We start from the raw sequence: 17235 nt of genomic DNA on the forward strand, positions 1-17235 counted from the left end.
TGCATGCCACAAAAAATTGTTTGCTATCCCATTGTGGGATAACTCCACAGATTCTTTTCTTACTTATCATTTAAATTGTTAGCCCTAGGTGATAATTATGCAATTGTTTTGGTTTCTTTGACTCGCAGACCCAGCAAGTCATTATTTTCTCCCTTAATAACACTTCTGTATCTTCTGCTTGAATACAGTGGGATACAGACATTCAATGCTAAGGGAGGTTACTACATCATTTAAATGGATCTCATTTAGGTTCATAGGTTGATACTAGGCTATATGCCCTAGGGCATTTAGAAGCCTAGCCAGAGTGTGTTTGGCTTTCGCCACCCTTCTTAGATTAGTTGACTGTGCCTCTGTATAGTAGGTCACAGAAGATAGCCCATTTAAGGTTAGTTTACCGTGCCTCTGTCTGGTAGTGACACAGAAGAGATCCCAGGGGTAAATTTACGATCTCCCATCCAAACATCAAGATTCTTCTTGAAGAGGGTCATTGAGGGGCTCTGTCTGACATGGATTGGGATTTTGTTCCAGAGTGAGGGGAGCCTCTGGGATATGAATCCGTCCCTCCAGCATGTTCTATTTATTTCTGTGCTGATGTTTAAGTCACTGGAGCGTGTAGTTCTCATGGTTTTGGATTTCTTGAGGTGGAGCATGTCCATTAATTCTGGGTTGGACATGGCTTTATATGTCAGGCACAGATCACTTCTGAGTAGGCGGTAAGCAACTGAGTAGAGCTGGAGTTTCTTTAGCTTAACTGCATAGGGCATCTGTTTGAGTCCCTTGATCCTCTTTGTGAGGTACTTTTGGGGTCTTTCTAGTTGTAGCAGGTGTCGGGTAAGGTACATCCCAAATGGGGCATTGTATTCAATTATGGGCCTGATGAGTGATGAGTAGAGGGGCACAATGACCTCTCTTGATCTAGATGTGAACCCCTTTGTGATAAGGTTGGCTATATAGAATGTCTTTCTAACCACTTTGGCAATGTGATTGTCAAAGGAGAGATTGCAATCTACTTGGGTCCCCAAATCCCTAATTACTTCTTCTGTACTTAATGGATTACCACCTATGTGGTAATTTGTGGGCACTTTGTTTTTCCCAAAGGGGATGACTATGCACTTTTTGGCATTTAGCTTTAGGCCATGGCTCTGGCACTAGTTATCTGTTTCTGTGAGATCTTTTTGGAGGATGCTTGTGTCAGCCGGCGAATCGATTATGGCCCCCAGTTTGCAGTCATCTGCAAACTTTGTCAGCCATAGTCCTCCTGTGTTAGCCTGTACCTCAGAGAAATATATACCGAACAAGAGAGGTCCCAGGACTGAGCCTTGTGGGACGCCACTTGTAACTGGTTTAGAGTCTGACATGGCACCTGCAATTCTGACCATGTGGGTTCTATCCCTAAGCCAGTTTGCAACCCATCTTGTGACATAAAGGTTGATATTTAAGCTGGTGAGCTTATTTATGATGCCTGAGTGGGGTATTGTGTCAAAGGCTTTTGCAAGGTCAAGTTAGGCTGTGTGGACTACCTTCCCTTCGTCTATGGCCTTGGTGACTGTTTCAAAGAAATTGACCAGGTTCAAGAGGCAAGATCTGCCCTTAACAAAGCCGAATTGGGTAGGATCCATTGTTTGGAGGTTCCCAATGTCTTTGTTTATGAGTTCCATAATGATATGCTCCATAGCTTTGCAGACCAGGCTAGTTAGGCTTATAGGGCGATAGTTTCCGGGGTCCATTGTGGCACCACCTTTATGGAGTGGGACCACTGTTGCAGTACGCCATTCTTTGGGTACATATCCTATTGTAAGGCTGAGACTGAACAGTGATTTTAAGTGAGGGTTCAGTTCTTCTTGGAGCTCATGTAAAACGCAGCCCGGGACACCATCTGGTCCCATTGATGCTGTGTTTTTTGCTTTGGAGAGGGCAGCTCTCACCTGTGCATCTGTGATGTCAGGGAGGCTACACTCTGTTGGGATAGTCATTTGCTCATTTGGGGGGGGGGAGAAGTTTCTGAACCTGTCTGCCAGGATGTTGGCAATGTCTGTGGGTTCAGTGTATTTTTTGTCATTTTGCACTAACTCAGAGCATATCTGGGAGTTTCCACCCAGGTTTCTGACATAACTAAAGAAAGCCTTGTGATTATCTTTAGTGTCTTGTGCAATTTTTCTTTCGAATCTAGCCTTAGATGATTTTATGAGGGATCATAGTTTCTTGCTAGTACTGATCGGAGTTGCCTCCCCTTTCAGGGATTTTTCTCTATCATGTAGTAGCTTCCTCCTTCTGTTGTACAGCTTATTTATGGCTGGGGTCCACCAGACAGGTCTCCTGCCTTTGGAGGAGTGTGTCTTGGTTTTATTTGGGATAGCATGATCCATGCATTCCTGTAGGTATCCATATAATGCGTTTGTAAAGGATTCTGCGGTTTGGGACGTATTTTCCACTGGCCCTGGGGCTTTGAAGGATTCCACCTCGGTTTTGAGAAGTGGGAAGTTTGCTTTTGAAAAGTTTTTGACTGTGGTTTCCTTTGCTGGGGGTGGGGACGGGATATGGATGTCCATAGTGATTAATTTATGGTCAGATCTTACCAATGAGGGGTATACCTCTGGTATGGAACATAGAGTCCCCATGTTGGTGATGATCAGGTTCAATATGTTTTCCCCTCTTGTGGGAGTGGTGACCAGTTGTTCCATAGCATTTGAGTTTATAAATTCTAGGAACCGTTGGGCTAGGGTGTTGGGGCTTGAGTAGTGCTCCCAGTCTATGTTTGGGTAGTTAAAGTCACCCAATATAATAGTGTTTGGAGAGACCTTCATATTCTCCAGTGTCTTCAGGAAAGCCGAATGGGGTTCCTGAGTTTGGGAGGGTGGTCTGTAGCAGGCTACAAACTGGAAGGCAGTTTTACCCACTGTTAGTTGCACATGGATGGTCTCAGATGCTTTGTGCAGTGCCACTAGCCTGGAGGCATGGGTATTACACTAGAAGGGCAGTTCTCAATATTTGTAACATAATATCAACAACATACTAATTCTACCTAAATACATTACAGCTAAAGCTAAGTTCCCTCAACTTATACTATGACAGCTATTTCTTCACAAATCCTGCATTACAACGGACTGAAATGGATAGTGCATACTACAAAGCTCTGCATTACAGCCCTTTCCATTATCAAATAAGGGACTTATTCAGCTCTTTCACACCTTTTAAGGTATTTTCTGAAGATACACATTTTTTTTCAAAACTCAAGTCAGCATAGCATCTCAGCTCAGTCTGTCCAGTAAAGATTCATGTTCCAATATTCATATTCCAACACATACATATTGCTGTATTACAAGATGTCAGGCCTACAAACTTAAAAAAAAAAAACACCTGACAGTACCTTTAACTGCCACTGGATCATTAAAAATTACAATGTTGTGCAAACCCTTTAACTGTCTGAGCTAAACAGGGGATTACAAAACAAGAAAACATTTTTGTCTGTGCTTTTTGCACCCATGCCTGACAACCCTCAAGCCTTTCCTTATGGGACTATAGCTCATTCATTTGTCTTGGACAGGGTATCACTGATACAAAGAAGAGAGCTCAGAGGGGCTGTCATCCAGGCAGCCATGAGGGTGCCTTGTTCTTTCTGTCTCCTTTCGAACTGTCTGTCTGTATGGCATGGAGAAGACTCTCTACCCCAGCTGGTTAAGTCTAGCTTGAACCAATCCCATTGCAAATAGAAGGCGTTTTCTATAAAACTCTGATTGCAGATAGGGAGTCCTACCCCCAGACTGGGATCCAAAGGCATTCTTCTCAAAATTTTAGTGCAAGAACTGGGGGCAAAGAGAACATAATAGAGGGACAAAGGCCCAAAATAAGGGACTGAGTTGTATACTTTTAAAGTTAGTAGAGTAGAAAGATTTGTATTGGCATGCTTTTTTTTTGGGGGGGGGGGTGGATATGACTTCTGAAACTCTAATATCTGTGTTTATTTTATTTATGTATGCATGCATTTGTTGCATGTGTACTTCACTGATCAAGTAATTCCCATCTTAAAAAAATATACACTAATGTAAGAAGGTAGTTGCACAGTAATTTATTTAATGATTATAGGTTCATAAGTTCATAGGAGGTTACTAGGATAGCAATCCTAGAGCCTTTACAAGCAGCCATGTTAATCCCAAGTATCCCCATTTGTTCTTTTTGGGTAGTTTGCAAAATGAATTTCTGAACCGAGCAGGTCTTTGATCAACACCAGCTACCCCTGTCCAACAGGGACATGAGTGCCACCGCAGGGGTGAATTTACAATCTCCCCTCCAATTATCTAGGTTGTGTGGTTGCATTTGAATAGGGTCACTGAGGAGCTCTGTTTTACATGAATAGGAAGTCTATTCCAGAGAAGTGGCAGTCTCTGGGAGGCATATCTCTCTCTTCAGTATGTTCTGTTAATCTCACAAGCTAGGATGAGATCCCGAGAGTAAGTGACTCTTGTGTCATTTGATTTGCTGATATGCAGTATTTCCATTCAGGCAGGGTTGCAGATTACCCTATATGCCAGGCATAAGTCACCTCTCAGCAGCCTATAAGACACTGAGTAAAGTGACAGGGCTTTCAGCCTGTCCATGTAGGTCATGGTTTGTAGTCCCTGTATTTTCTTAGTGAGAACGCTCTAAGATCTGTCCAGCTGCTGCAGGTGTCTGGTGAGGTACATGGAAAAGGGTGCATTGTACTCTATTAGTGGTCTGATGAGAATCGGGTGTAGTGGAGTTATAACATCCCTTGACCTGCATGTTATGCCCTTGCTTTTGAGGTGCACTATGTAGAAGGCTTTCCTTACCACTATGGAAACTTGGTGTTCAAAATTCAGATTGCTGTCAACCTGTGTTCCAAAGTCTCATACCACTGGGTTGGAACTCAGAGAGGGTGCTGTCAGTGTTGTAATTTGTAGGGAATTCCATTTTGCCAAAGGGAATAATAATGCATTTTTTTGCATTTAGTTTTAGACCATGGCTTTGGCATCAGTCATCTGTTTGTGTTAGCCCGTTTTGCAATATGTTGACATCATTGGGGGACTCTGTGATTGCTCCTAGTTTGCAGTCATCAGCGAATTTGGTGAGCCAAAGGCTGTCTACTTTGGCCTAGGCTTCTGAGATGATTTGCAAGAAAATTTACATTTTTATGAAGAGTCAAAAGAGTAAGACAAAAAATATGGACATTCTGCAAAATTCTGGACAGTTGAAAGGTATGCCTGAATGTGACAATATCCGTCTAGTCCTAGCTGCCAGATATTGCATAGGTGCCACATAATCACCGGACCTGGGATACTGTCCCCTTGATATGTATGTGTGCATAATTATACACATTCTGTCACACACACACACACACACACACACACACACACACACACACACACACACACACACACACACACAAAAAGTCCTTCAAGAGTTACCTTCACTGACTTCAGAAGCCAAACCTACAATGTACAAGTCAATGTTGTTTTTGGGTTTTTTTTTCTGCAAGCCTCCTCTTGCATTAGAGCAGAGAGTCTGGATTCTGTACTTAGGCCTGTTAAATAGAATTCAGTGTCAGTCCTTGGGCAGGAATTCTCAGAGCTAGTACATGATGCAGCTGCACTGATGTTAGGAACTGTTTCTGTCATGTAATTGTACAGTTTTTATCTTCCTTGCCTTTTCATACCTTCCAGCTAACTGTCCGCTGCTTCACTCTAATTACACCTAAGTGAAATGTCCCAAGGAATGCTCTCTGCAGATGGGAACTCATCAGCTGCGGACAGGTCGGGAAGAAGACGATGTGGAAGCATTGAGTGGAGTTCCTTGTAGCATCATATGCTCAGTCATGTAAGCAGAGGATTTTTTGTAAAGCAGTACTTGGTTGGGGCCTCTGATAACATGCATATCACTGCACGTAATGTCATCAAGCTTCAGCCCTGCCTCTAATGCCAAAATTCTTAGCTATCTGCTTTGCAGTAATGGTCTTTCCCATTCACCGGGACAGTGTCACATCTACATAAATCCTACCCCCGACTACCAGTTGTGCAAAGTAACTCTGGCGCATTTCAGAAATTCCTTTCTCACATGCATATAGTGAGAACAAATGGGAGATATTATTACCAGGCCAGAAACTTTTTTTCCCCCAACAAGATGCTGTTGATTTTGACTTATTGACTGTCATTGTTAAAGCATGCACTTTCTGTTGGTTGACTTTCCTTTTGCCTCCACTGAGCTGCCTGCATTGATTCATAGATAACTGTGGTTTTGGTTTACAAGTGCTGTGCCCAGACTTTATCGCTCTCACTCATGAATGCATTCAAGTTACTTACAGTTCATGAGTTAATTTCACATTTGTTTGTATGAGCTTCTTTCTTATGCTTCCCTCCACTCCCAGTACAATCTCCTAGTGATTTAAAGATATGTGAACCGTCTTGTATCACAGACATAGGATATACTTGTGAAACAGTGACAATGTGAGCTGAGGAACAAATGTTGATGTTATCGTGTATGATTCTATCAGAATGAGAGACCAGCAGCAAGCAGGTCTTTCCATGAGAGAGACATGGGTTGGATGCTATAAGCCTTCAGAAAACCCAAAGCTAAAACATGGCACCTTTGCACTACTGTTGCTTTGAGAATAGTATGAGGCAACATGTTAACACTGTGCATCCATGGCCTAAACATTGTAATAATAGGTTTCTATTACATACTATATTATTTGGGAACAAAATATCTGATCACTTCCTTGTCCAGACACAAATGCATGTCCATTCTCTTTGTCTCTTGTGTTATATGCACACAAACATGCACACACATGCACATAGATCACCTGCTTCCAACATAAACACACAAGCCACACACATGCGAGTGCAGAGTGCACACACACACACACACACACACACACACACACACACACACACACACACACACACACACACACACACACACACACGGGTCTACTTCAGATAGTTGAACTGCTGGAACATCGAACTGCATATGGCCAAGATCATATGCATGAAACCTCAGAATATCGAAACCTAAAAAAAAAAAAAACGTTTAATTCTTTTTTTTTTTTACTGCAGCAGGAGGGCTATGCCCCTGTGCATCCCCCACACCCCCTGCTGCTTAAATATACCAATTCAAAGATTGCTCTTACATTGAATTGAATGGGAATTTCTCCCTATGGTGATCTCCTTGCAAACAGTCCAATGTTCTAAAAAACAATGTTTTGGTCTTGTCACGGTTCGACGTTCAAGCCATTTGACAATCTGGAGGCGTTACACACACACACACACACACACACACACACACACACACACACACACACACACACACACACACACACACACACACACCATCACCGTTCAAGTGTACTTTACAGTCCTGCATTCACTGTTTCAAAATCCTTTGTGTTATTTGATGGTTGTAGCACATGAGAAGCTGTCAAGGTCTTTTACTGGGATCTGTTATGCAAGTGCTACAGTAAGGCACATTAAATGACAATAAAGGTCCATTGTACATTGAAACAAAGATACACAAGTGGTGAATTTAACTAGTTTTTAAGGAGGACATTTCCTTTACAGTACTGATGTGGTTATGAAGGTATATGTTCAAAGTCTTTCATGTGAGTCACAAATTAATTCAATGTCATTCATTTTTCTCATTTGAAAGTTTACTGTTATCCTTTCTTACTGAATTAATGATACTTACTCATATGAGATTAATATGAATCACTGTTAAATATGTCTATATTTCTATGATTCCTGTGAGGTATGAAATAAAACATAATTTTATTATTGCTGGAATAAAATATTCAAAATTAACTAACATTATTATAGCAAGAAACATCACTGAATGTAGAAATGTAATGCATGTGCCCAAAACTGTGTTTTAGTGACCTTGCCACACTGTACTTCTACTTTGTTGGTCTTTGCAGTTCTTTTCAGAGCAAAATAAGCTTTGCACAATACTGCGAAAAATGCCTGTCAGCAGGAAGATGTTGCTTAGGAAGGATTTGGAAGAAAATGTCAGTCACATGTTCACAAAAATGTTCCTGCTATTTTCGATTAACCTTTAAAACAACAATCCTCAAAGCTAAATAAATTGCTTCTGATTTTAGGAAACATAACTGTTTCTCTCCAGATGGAAACTATGTATAATGAATGATACCTCCATGCAAACACACATTTCTGTGGGTAAGTAGGAATTTCTATTAATGTTTCAGTACCTCAGATCTGCAAAGAGCCTGCTGAACCAATATTACACTATTGAATTGTACATGTATTCCCCACAAACACAAATTAAGTCAGAGTAGTTGCGCTATTTCCCAATATTCAACTAAAAAGATACATTACATGTTGCCTAATGATGACTTTATGATTCTTGCCTCATATTTTTAGTTTCATAACATAAAACGAAGAAAGGCTCAGTGCTGCAATGCAAAAATAAAAAATAAAAAAATCATATTTGAATGAGGGCTGTCATTCTAATTTCCTGGACAGATCTTTAAAAACTGATGCTCTGGAAATGAAATAAAATCTTTTCCATCTGTAACAAATCAGTATTCTGTTTCCATCCCTGTAAGAGTAACTTTAGATCATGATTCTTTTCCCTCAGCATTTAGTTGATAACCTCATTACTCTTCATTTAGAGTCAAATGACCCTTCACCACTTTCATATTTCAAGAAAGCTTCATTTTCATTATTCCAAAAGGCCTGTGCTGTCACAATCTGATTTGTGTAGTTATCGTCTTTTTTCAGTGGAGAAAATATGAATTGCAAAAAGTGCATGTATGTGGTAAAATCTTATGGAATTCTAACTGGCTGATTATCTTTGAATAATAAAAAGCACAGATGTTCGGTAGTAAAAAGGCAGACTGGCACACACACACACAAACACACACACACACACACACACACACACACGCACACTCTGTTTTAACAAAGTCAGAAAGAAGATCCTGTATCATGAAAAAAATTGTATACCAGAACAATAGACAACAAGCCTCTCTAACCATAAAAGGAACATACTTCTCAACTGCCCAGATTTTTGCCTTCTATTTTAGTCTGTTCCTTACAGAATTTGTGGTTTTCTGGCAAACAGAGGACTGAAGTCACTAAATAATGACATCTATTTGAGTTTTAGACTTCATGTCCTTCAGAAAATGCATGCCTCTAGAGGCACACTATACCTCTAAACCTCTGAGTGCAAGAAATCTAGACAAAGCCTAAGAAAATGGGGGACAAAGGCCCAAAAATAGGGACATATTTTCAATATTGCTCTTATAAACTTAAAAAGTTGGTAGACTTAACAGAATTTGCTTTAACATATATTTTCTGAATGATTTGAAGTCTGGCACTCAAAAGTATGTCATTATTTAGTGACTTCAATTCTCAGATCATTCCAGTGATTTTCTAGGAAACCACAAATTTTATGAAGAACAGACCAAAAATATGAGCCAAAAATCTGGGCAGGTGAGAGGTATGGCTGACACTATTCCTGTTAACTCTAGCATTTTTTGTTAAGTTTATATGAGCTATATTTAAAATTTGTCCCTATTTTTAAGCTATTGTCCTCCCATTATTTTAGGCCTTGTCCAGATTTTTTGTGTTGAGGTATAAAATGAAATGTGCTATATGTGAAAAAATGAGGGAGAGGAAAAGATTCTGATGGGGCCTAGGGAAAAGGAATACACAAAGGGAGCACTAGAGACAAACATGGTTATAAGAATCAAATAAGGACAAAATCATTTTTTCTGATTATGACCCAGCTGGCTGAGGTTGATACTTATACCGATAATAATATCAGCAATACATATTATATATACTTATATATACATGTGTGTTTGCGCACGCATGCATTCATGTATATGAAGTACTGTGTTAATAACTTGTTTAAGAAAGTAAGAAAATAAAATTCTGAATTAGCACAAAAATGGATTTTTGAAGAAGGTTTGGAGAAATCTCAAGCATTAAAGCTACTGTGATCCAAGTATTAGTAATATGGAGAGGCAGCTGTTTAGATACGCCTAACTATGTTATAATAGATCTAGTGGTTCTAGTGCTGTGTGGTTAGATGTGCCCAGATTCAGTAATAGAAAGTAAAATTTTCATGGACATTAACTTTAACAGTAAGGGATTCTAAGAGACATTTTATGTAGTGTCTCAAAATGATATGATAGTCTTTAAGCAGTTGGAGAATTTGAGGACCTGAATAGCACACCAGTGATAAAGGCATTGGAAACCCATTTCCATGCTGCTATGAAAAACAATATAAATGTGCTCATTTGAAAGTATGAGATAGAAACCCAAATAACAAAGTAGATTAAACACTGAAAAATGAAACACTTTTTTTTCTTGCGGTTTTGCAAAAGATTAGATTAAACGCTTATAACGCAAAATGGGGTGTATAAACTTAATGACACAATGTTTCTGAAGCAAGGCATCTGTGCAATTTAGTGGAGGCCTAAATATGCTAACCAATCTGGGTGTGTGAAAGACCCTCACAGGAAGCCCTGAGAGACTGGAGGCCCAAGTTTACTTCTCATTAAAGAATTTATGTTTTTCTACTGAATGAATACCCTGTTAAATAAATAATGGAGAGTTGATGTCTTGGGGCCTCTGATATACATATGGGAATTATGGCAGTTAAGTTTCAGATGCCTTTGTCATAGATTATAGTGGGGATGCCAAAGTAATTACTAAGTTTGTTATGGAGGAAATTTTCTGTTTTCTGATTTAGATGTACTTTTTAGGAGTCCCCTCAATATAACTTATAGAAGGGCTCAGAATATAATGGAGCTGGTGGAACGTAAGGTTAGGACTAAGGGCAATAAAAGGATGGGTATGTTTAAGTGTGGTGCATGTGCCCAGTGTATATATATTGCATGCAAAAAAAGTGTTTTTTTGACAAGTAGGAACAAAGTTCATAAAGAGGACTTCCTTTTCTAATTTCAATAGTCCGGGGTTAGTATATTTGGCTACTTTTGAATGCTGTAATGCATTCTATATTGGTAAAACAAAAAGGATCCTAATGGGAAGAATATATGAACATTACTATAATATAAAAACTAAGGATGAGAAAAATAGTTTATATAAGCATTTGAAAGGTTGCCCCCATGCAAAATACACACTTTTTTGTTTTAGAATTAGTTCCTTTTGACTTTAAGGGGGGTTGCTTGGAAAGCAAAACTGAGTATTGTGAACTGTACTAATTCTGGAAGCTAACAGAAGCCCAGGACTTAGAGAATTTAAGTATAAGTTCAGTGTTAAAAACGAGAGTGGCTAGATTGTGAATTATTTGTTATATGGTAACATTTTGTATTAATCCTGGGGCCCTGCTGTTTCAGCTTACTTCTTCTTCCTAAACACACTACTCCCTGCCTTTATCATTCATAGGTTCATAGGTGTGTACTAGGCTAATAGCCCTGGGGCCTTTACAAGCTATCCCATAGGATTACCCTGGCATTGTGCCACCCAACCTTAGTTCCCAGTGCCTCTGTTGAGTAAAGCCACTGAAGTGATCCCTGGAGTGAATTTTCTGTTTCCCATCCACTCATCAAGATTTCTCTTGAAGAGGGCCAGTGAGGTACTCTGCTTGATATGTATGGGAAGTCTATTCCATAGCATGGGCAGTCTCTGGGTTATGAACCTGTCCCTCCAGCATGTTCTGTTGATTGTGATTATGAGGTTGAGGTCTCTGGAGCATGTAGTGAGGAGGGATTGGGATTTCTTTAGATGTATTATTTCTAACAGAGCTGGGTCAGATATGGCTTTGTAATCAAGCAGAGATCACCGCTAAGTAGGCGATATGAGACAGAGAATAGTTGGAGTTTTTTTAGTATGCCCATATAGGACAAATGTTTAAGGCCTAGGATCCACTTTGTGAGATACTTTTGCGTCCTCTCCAGTTGTTGCAGGTGTTTAGTGAGGTACATGCCAAATGGTACATTGTACTCCATGACTGGCCTAATGACTGGCCTGATAAGGGAAGAGTAGAGGAAACAATGACCTCTTTCTTCCTGAATGCAAAACCCTTAGTAATGAGATGTGCCACATAGAAGGACTTTCTGAACACCACAGTGGCAATGTGATGGTCAAAAGAGAGGTTGCTGTCAACCTGTGTTCCCAGATCTTTTATAATGCCTTCTGTGTTCAGTGGACTACCATCAATGTGGTAATTCATGGGAACCAGGTTTTTCCCAAAGGGGATGATTAAACATTTTTTGGCATTGAACTTAAGGCCATGGTTCTGACACCAGTCACTGATCTCAGTGAGGCCTTTGTGTAGGATGTCAACATCACTCAGGGAGTTAATAATAGCTTGATGAACAGATGTAACCAGGCTGTAATACAAAATGGGTTGTTTTATTTCATTAAACAAAGTTATTAAGCACTTTCGGCTATGCACAGCGTAGCCTTCATCAGAATACATTACATTACAAAAACTGCTTCATTAAATAAGAATAACTGACCAATCACAAACATAAATTAATTAACTAATTAATCCACTAACACTACACTACTCATTCACTCTTTAAATTAATATTGTTGATCTATATTCAAACACTTTCAACTTAAATTGCCAATTTAGAACAGCAGCAATGTTTCCCCCTGGTTTAAATGAAAGTATTTCCATTGTCCCAGTTTTGCAGGAAAGGGCAAACAAAATATAAAATATACTGAAAACAAGTGATGAAATTTGAATGTATATATTAGATTTTTTTAAAACACGTTTGAGTGAACATATGTATTAAGTTGAAGCAAGCTTATCAAGTTATTCTTTATTCGGGTGTATTAGATATAAGTTAATAATAGCGCCCAACTTGCAAACGTCTGTGAACTTTGTCATCCAGAGTCCCTTTGTGTTGGCCTGGACTTCATAGAAGTAGATACCAAATAGGAGAGGACCCAGGACCAAACCCTGTGGGACTCCACTCATGGCTGGTTGGCAGTCTGACTTGGAGTCAGCTACTTTCACACTGTGGGTTCTACCTGTGAACCAGTTTGCAACCCACCTAGTGATATAGCAGTTGATGCCTAGCTTAGTGAGTTTTTCTAGGATTCCTGAGTGGGGAATGGTATTCAAGGCATTGGCCAGATCAAGGTAGGCTGTATGAACTACCTTGCCTTCATCCACAGCTCTGGTGACTGACTCAAAGAAGTTGACCAAGTTGAACAGGCATGATATACCATTCACAAAACCAAACTCTGTGGGATCCAGAGTTTGTAGATTCCCTATATCCTTGTTTATTAGGTTCATGATGATGCATTCCATAGCTTTGCATATCAGCCTCATCAGGCTAATGGGGCGATAGTTCCCAGGCTCTGTAGTCACTCCTCCTTTGTGAGCCAGGATGACTATAGCAGTGCGCCATTTGGTAGGGACAAAGCCTGAGGTGAGGCTGTGATTCAACAGGGCACACAGGTGAGGTGCCAGTTCATTCTGTAGTTCATGTAGAACACAGCCAGGGATATTGTCAGGTCCCACAGAAGCTGTATTCTTGGTCTTGGATAGTGCTGTTTTAACCTGTGCATGCAGCAGTAATACTAGGTGCCTGGCAATCTACTGGTATTGTGACTGGTCCCTTAGGGGAGAGAGGGGTAAAGTTGGCACTGAATCTGTCGGCCAGTATATTAGCAATATCTGTTGGCTTGGTATAGGAGGTACCATTGTGCAGTAACTCAGAGCAAATCTGGGTATTGCTGTGGAGATTCTTTACATAACTATAGAAGGCCTTGTGGTTGTCTTTGCTATCTGCTGCAATTCTGTTTTCATAGCTAGCTTTAGAGGCTTTGATGAGGGATCTCAACTTTTTATTGAGGCTGAGAAAGGAGTTTTTCCAGTCTTGGGACTTCACCTTATTCTGCATCAGTTTCCCCCTTCTGTTGTAGAGTTTTACCAACAGATTGGCTTCCTTTTTTTTGGAGGAGATGGTCTTGGTTATGTTGGATATGGCGAGATCCATGCATTTGTGTACGTGTTCATACAGTTTATTGGTGAATGATTCGGTGGTCATGCAACTGCATTTGCATGGGTGCCATGAAATTAGCCACCTCTGTTTTTAGGAGTCCAAAGTTAGATTTGGAGAAGGTTTTCATGGTGGTTACCTTTGTGGGATGGGGGAGGTGGGTGTGGATTTCCAAGGTGATTATTTTTTGGTCGGATCTAACCCGTGAGGAGATGACTATTGGTGTAGAGCAACGGTCGCCCATGTTAGTAATGACCAGGTTGAGGTTGTTGCTACCTCTAGTGGGGTTAGAATGAGCTGGCCCAGGGCATTGGAATTAATGAATTCCAGGAAACGTTGGGCAAGTGTATTGGTACATGAGTAGTTTTCCCAGTTAATGGAGGGATAGTTGAAGTTGCCCTGTATGAGAGTGTTAGGCTGGACCCTAATATTTTCCAGGGTGCTTAGGAATGTGGAGTGTGAATCTTGGGACATGGTTGGAGACCTATAGCAGGCTACGACCAGAATCGCTGTCTTACCCAATGTTAGCTGCACCTGAAGTATCTCACATCCATTATGTAGGCTTACTAGTCTGGCGGTGTGCGCATCCTTTATGAATATGGAAGCACCACCACCTTTGGACCTTCGGTCCAAGTTCTTGGGCCGAAAGGTGTGGAATGAGTTATAGCCTGGTAGTGCATGGGTGCTTTCTACTGATTTGAACCAGGTCTCTGTATGGCACAAATGTCGAGGTTCTCCATTTTAAGAAGTACTTTGATCGCAGATATACCCCAGGGATTACCTCAGTGTCACTGCTCAACAGAGGCACAGCAAAATAATGGGTATAGTTCCCCATACTAAAGGCAGATAGCCTAGTATGAACCTATGAACCTATGAACCTATGAATGAGTGCATTTTGAAATTTAGACTTCTAACATTGAGCAGCATGACCCTCAGATTGCATTTGTTTGTAGCTGTTATGGTGGTAACCTGGTCTTTGGAACACCACCTAAAAAAGGCACTATAGAGGTGGCAAGAGCCTTGGCTGGTCTACAGAATCCTAGGAGTGATAGATCCAGGCCATCTCTGGCAAAGCATCGAGGTCTGTCAATCATGTCATTCCAGGCAGACAGATACTGGATCCCCTTAGAATGACACCAGAAACTTAGCCAATTCTTGAAATCAATAATTTTCTGCTTGTACTATGGTATCATTCTGGGTGTGGGTAGGATGCTGTTCAGGGCTAGGGTCATAACCGCCTGGGCTACATAATCCGAGAGCTCCTCCATATCTCTTTTCATGTAATCCAGGTAGGTATGTCTCAGGTCATTCACACCCACATGTACAATGAAAGAGTCATATTTGTACCTGTTGTTGAGGGACTTGAGTACATGTGTTATGTGGTAGATCCTGGCACCTGACAGGCAGCTGACTGTTACTTTCTCCTTATTCAACCTAGTGAGTGGGACATCAGTGTGCCTCACTATCAAGTCCCCTATGACTAGTGTGTTGGGCATGCTGTTTTGCCTTCGGGTGCTTTGGTTGAATGGCATGCTGTTTAGGAGAGTTATGTGTCTCGTAATAAGTGTTGTGGTGGTCGAGTACATTTCTGCCTTGCAGGTTTGTGCTGTTTGGCTAGATTTTTATTGAGAGCCTCTACAAAGGTGAATGTGCGGTTTGTGTTTTTATGTGAAGGCAGTGCTGGTGTGTGTTGTGGAGGGCTATGTGTTTCATGTGGTATGGTGCAAGTGTTGACTTCCTCTTGACCAGCTATTCCGGTCTTGACTGGAGAGTGCATGGCTACTAGTTTGGATATATAAGTGCATCTCTTGCAAGTCTGAGTGTTGAGAGGTAAGAGGAGAGAGTTGTCAATGTACATGAGGCAGTTGCTACATTGCCTCACGATGTCCAGGTTCACCAGGTTAATAGGAATATAAACAGGGAACTGACCTTTAGACATGCCTGGAGGGGTGGGCATTAATAATAAGTACTTGCGCTGTGTCCTTGTAGAACATTTAGTGCTGGTAGCACTTTTGTGTGCTACAATAATTGCTACAAGAAGTCTGGTAAAGTGCCAGACTAATAATTTAGAAACGCTGCCAGTGAGGGAACAAAACAGACACCACAACCTTGTGTTTAACGTTTTCGTTCGATTTAATACAAATGAACTTCTTCAGAAATACACCCACATGTATCACTAGGTATAAATACCTAATTAAGTCACAAATTTCATGTGATGTCTTTAATTAGGTATTTATACGTAGTGATACATGTGGGTGTATTTCTGAAGAAGTTCATTTGTATTAAATCGAACAAAAACGTTAAACACAAGGTTGTGGTGTCTGTTTTGTTCCCTCACCAGCAGCGTTTCTAGTTACTTGGTTTGAATTTGTATTTTGCGTTTTTGGTTAGACTAATAATTTAGTAAAAGTGCAGGAGAGGAGAGAACTAGTAGATCTAAGGGAAAAATTGAAGAGCAAACTTTGGCACCACTCGGAAACTTACACACAGTCCTGGATACAGCTAATCAGTATCTGGACTAGACTACTTACAGGAAAGGTGGGAAACAAGTGCAAATGTGGGCATTTAAACCAGAAAGTTGAAAGAGATGGATATTACTTCATGCTATCTGTTGTCCTTCTACTCTCTCTCCTATCAGACTGTAATAAAAAAAATGGAGTGACATAATCTGTTGTTTATTACAGTATACAATATGCTGTTGAATTATGGTATATCCAGCACTGACATTTAACCCAACTGTATAAACCTCCTTAGTTTGCTTATTACTAATTTATAATTATATAATGTCAAAATCTAATGTTTATGTTTTATGACAGTATATAGTAATGCTGTGTAATTCTTAATTTTAACATGGAGCTTTTCTCCCCGAGCCTTCAGTGAAAATGGGTTTCTGACCCAGTGGACTTTTCCCGGTCAACAAATGTTAATAAAATAAATAAATAAATCAATAAATAAATATTTTTTTTTCTATTTATGTCCACCTGCACTTTTGTGCTTTGGCCACTAGATGGTAATAAAGAGAGATTAATATTTTGCTGTTTTAAATGCAGAAAAGTTGTAAGTTTTTAATTTACTTTTTTTTATATGTAAATGTTTTATAAGAATCAACGTCTAATATTTATAAATAAGTTTTTTCATCTCATTTATAGGATGGCTTATTTATCTATAGCATCTTTAAGTACTGTGATTAATTTTTAAATTTGTAACTTTTTTAATGAGTGTTATTATTTATTTATTTATTGCTTGTTTGTTAACAGGTTAGTCCAGCTGGGCTTGTGGCC

The sequence above is a fragment of the Protopterus annectens genome, chromosome 15.part0 (assembly GCF_019279795.1).
Source record: "Protopterus annectens isolate FY-2018-M chromosome 15.part0, PAN1.0, whole genome shotgun sequence".
In the NCBI taxonomy this organism is placed as follows: Eukaryota; Metazoa; Chordata; order Ceratodontiformes; family Protopteridae; genus Protopterus; species Protopterus annectens.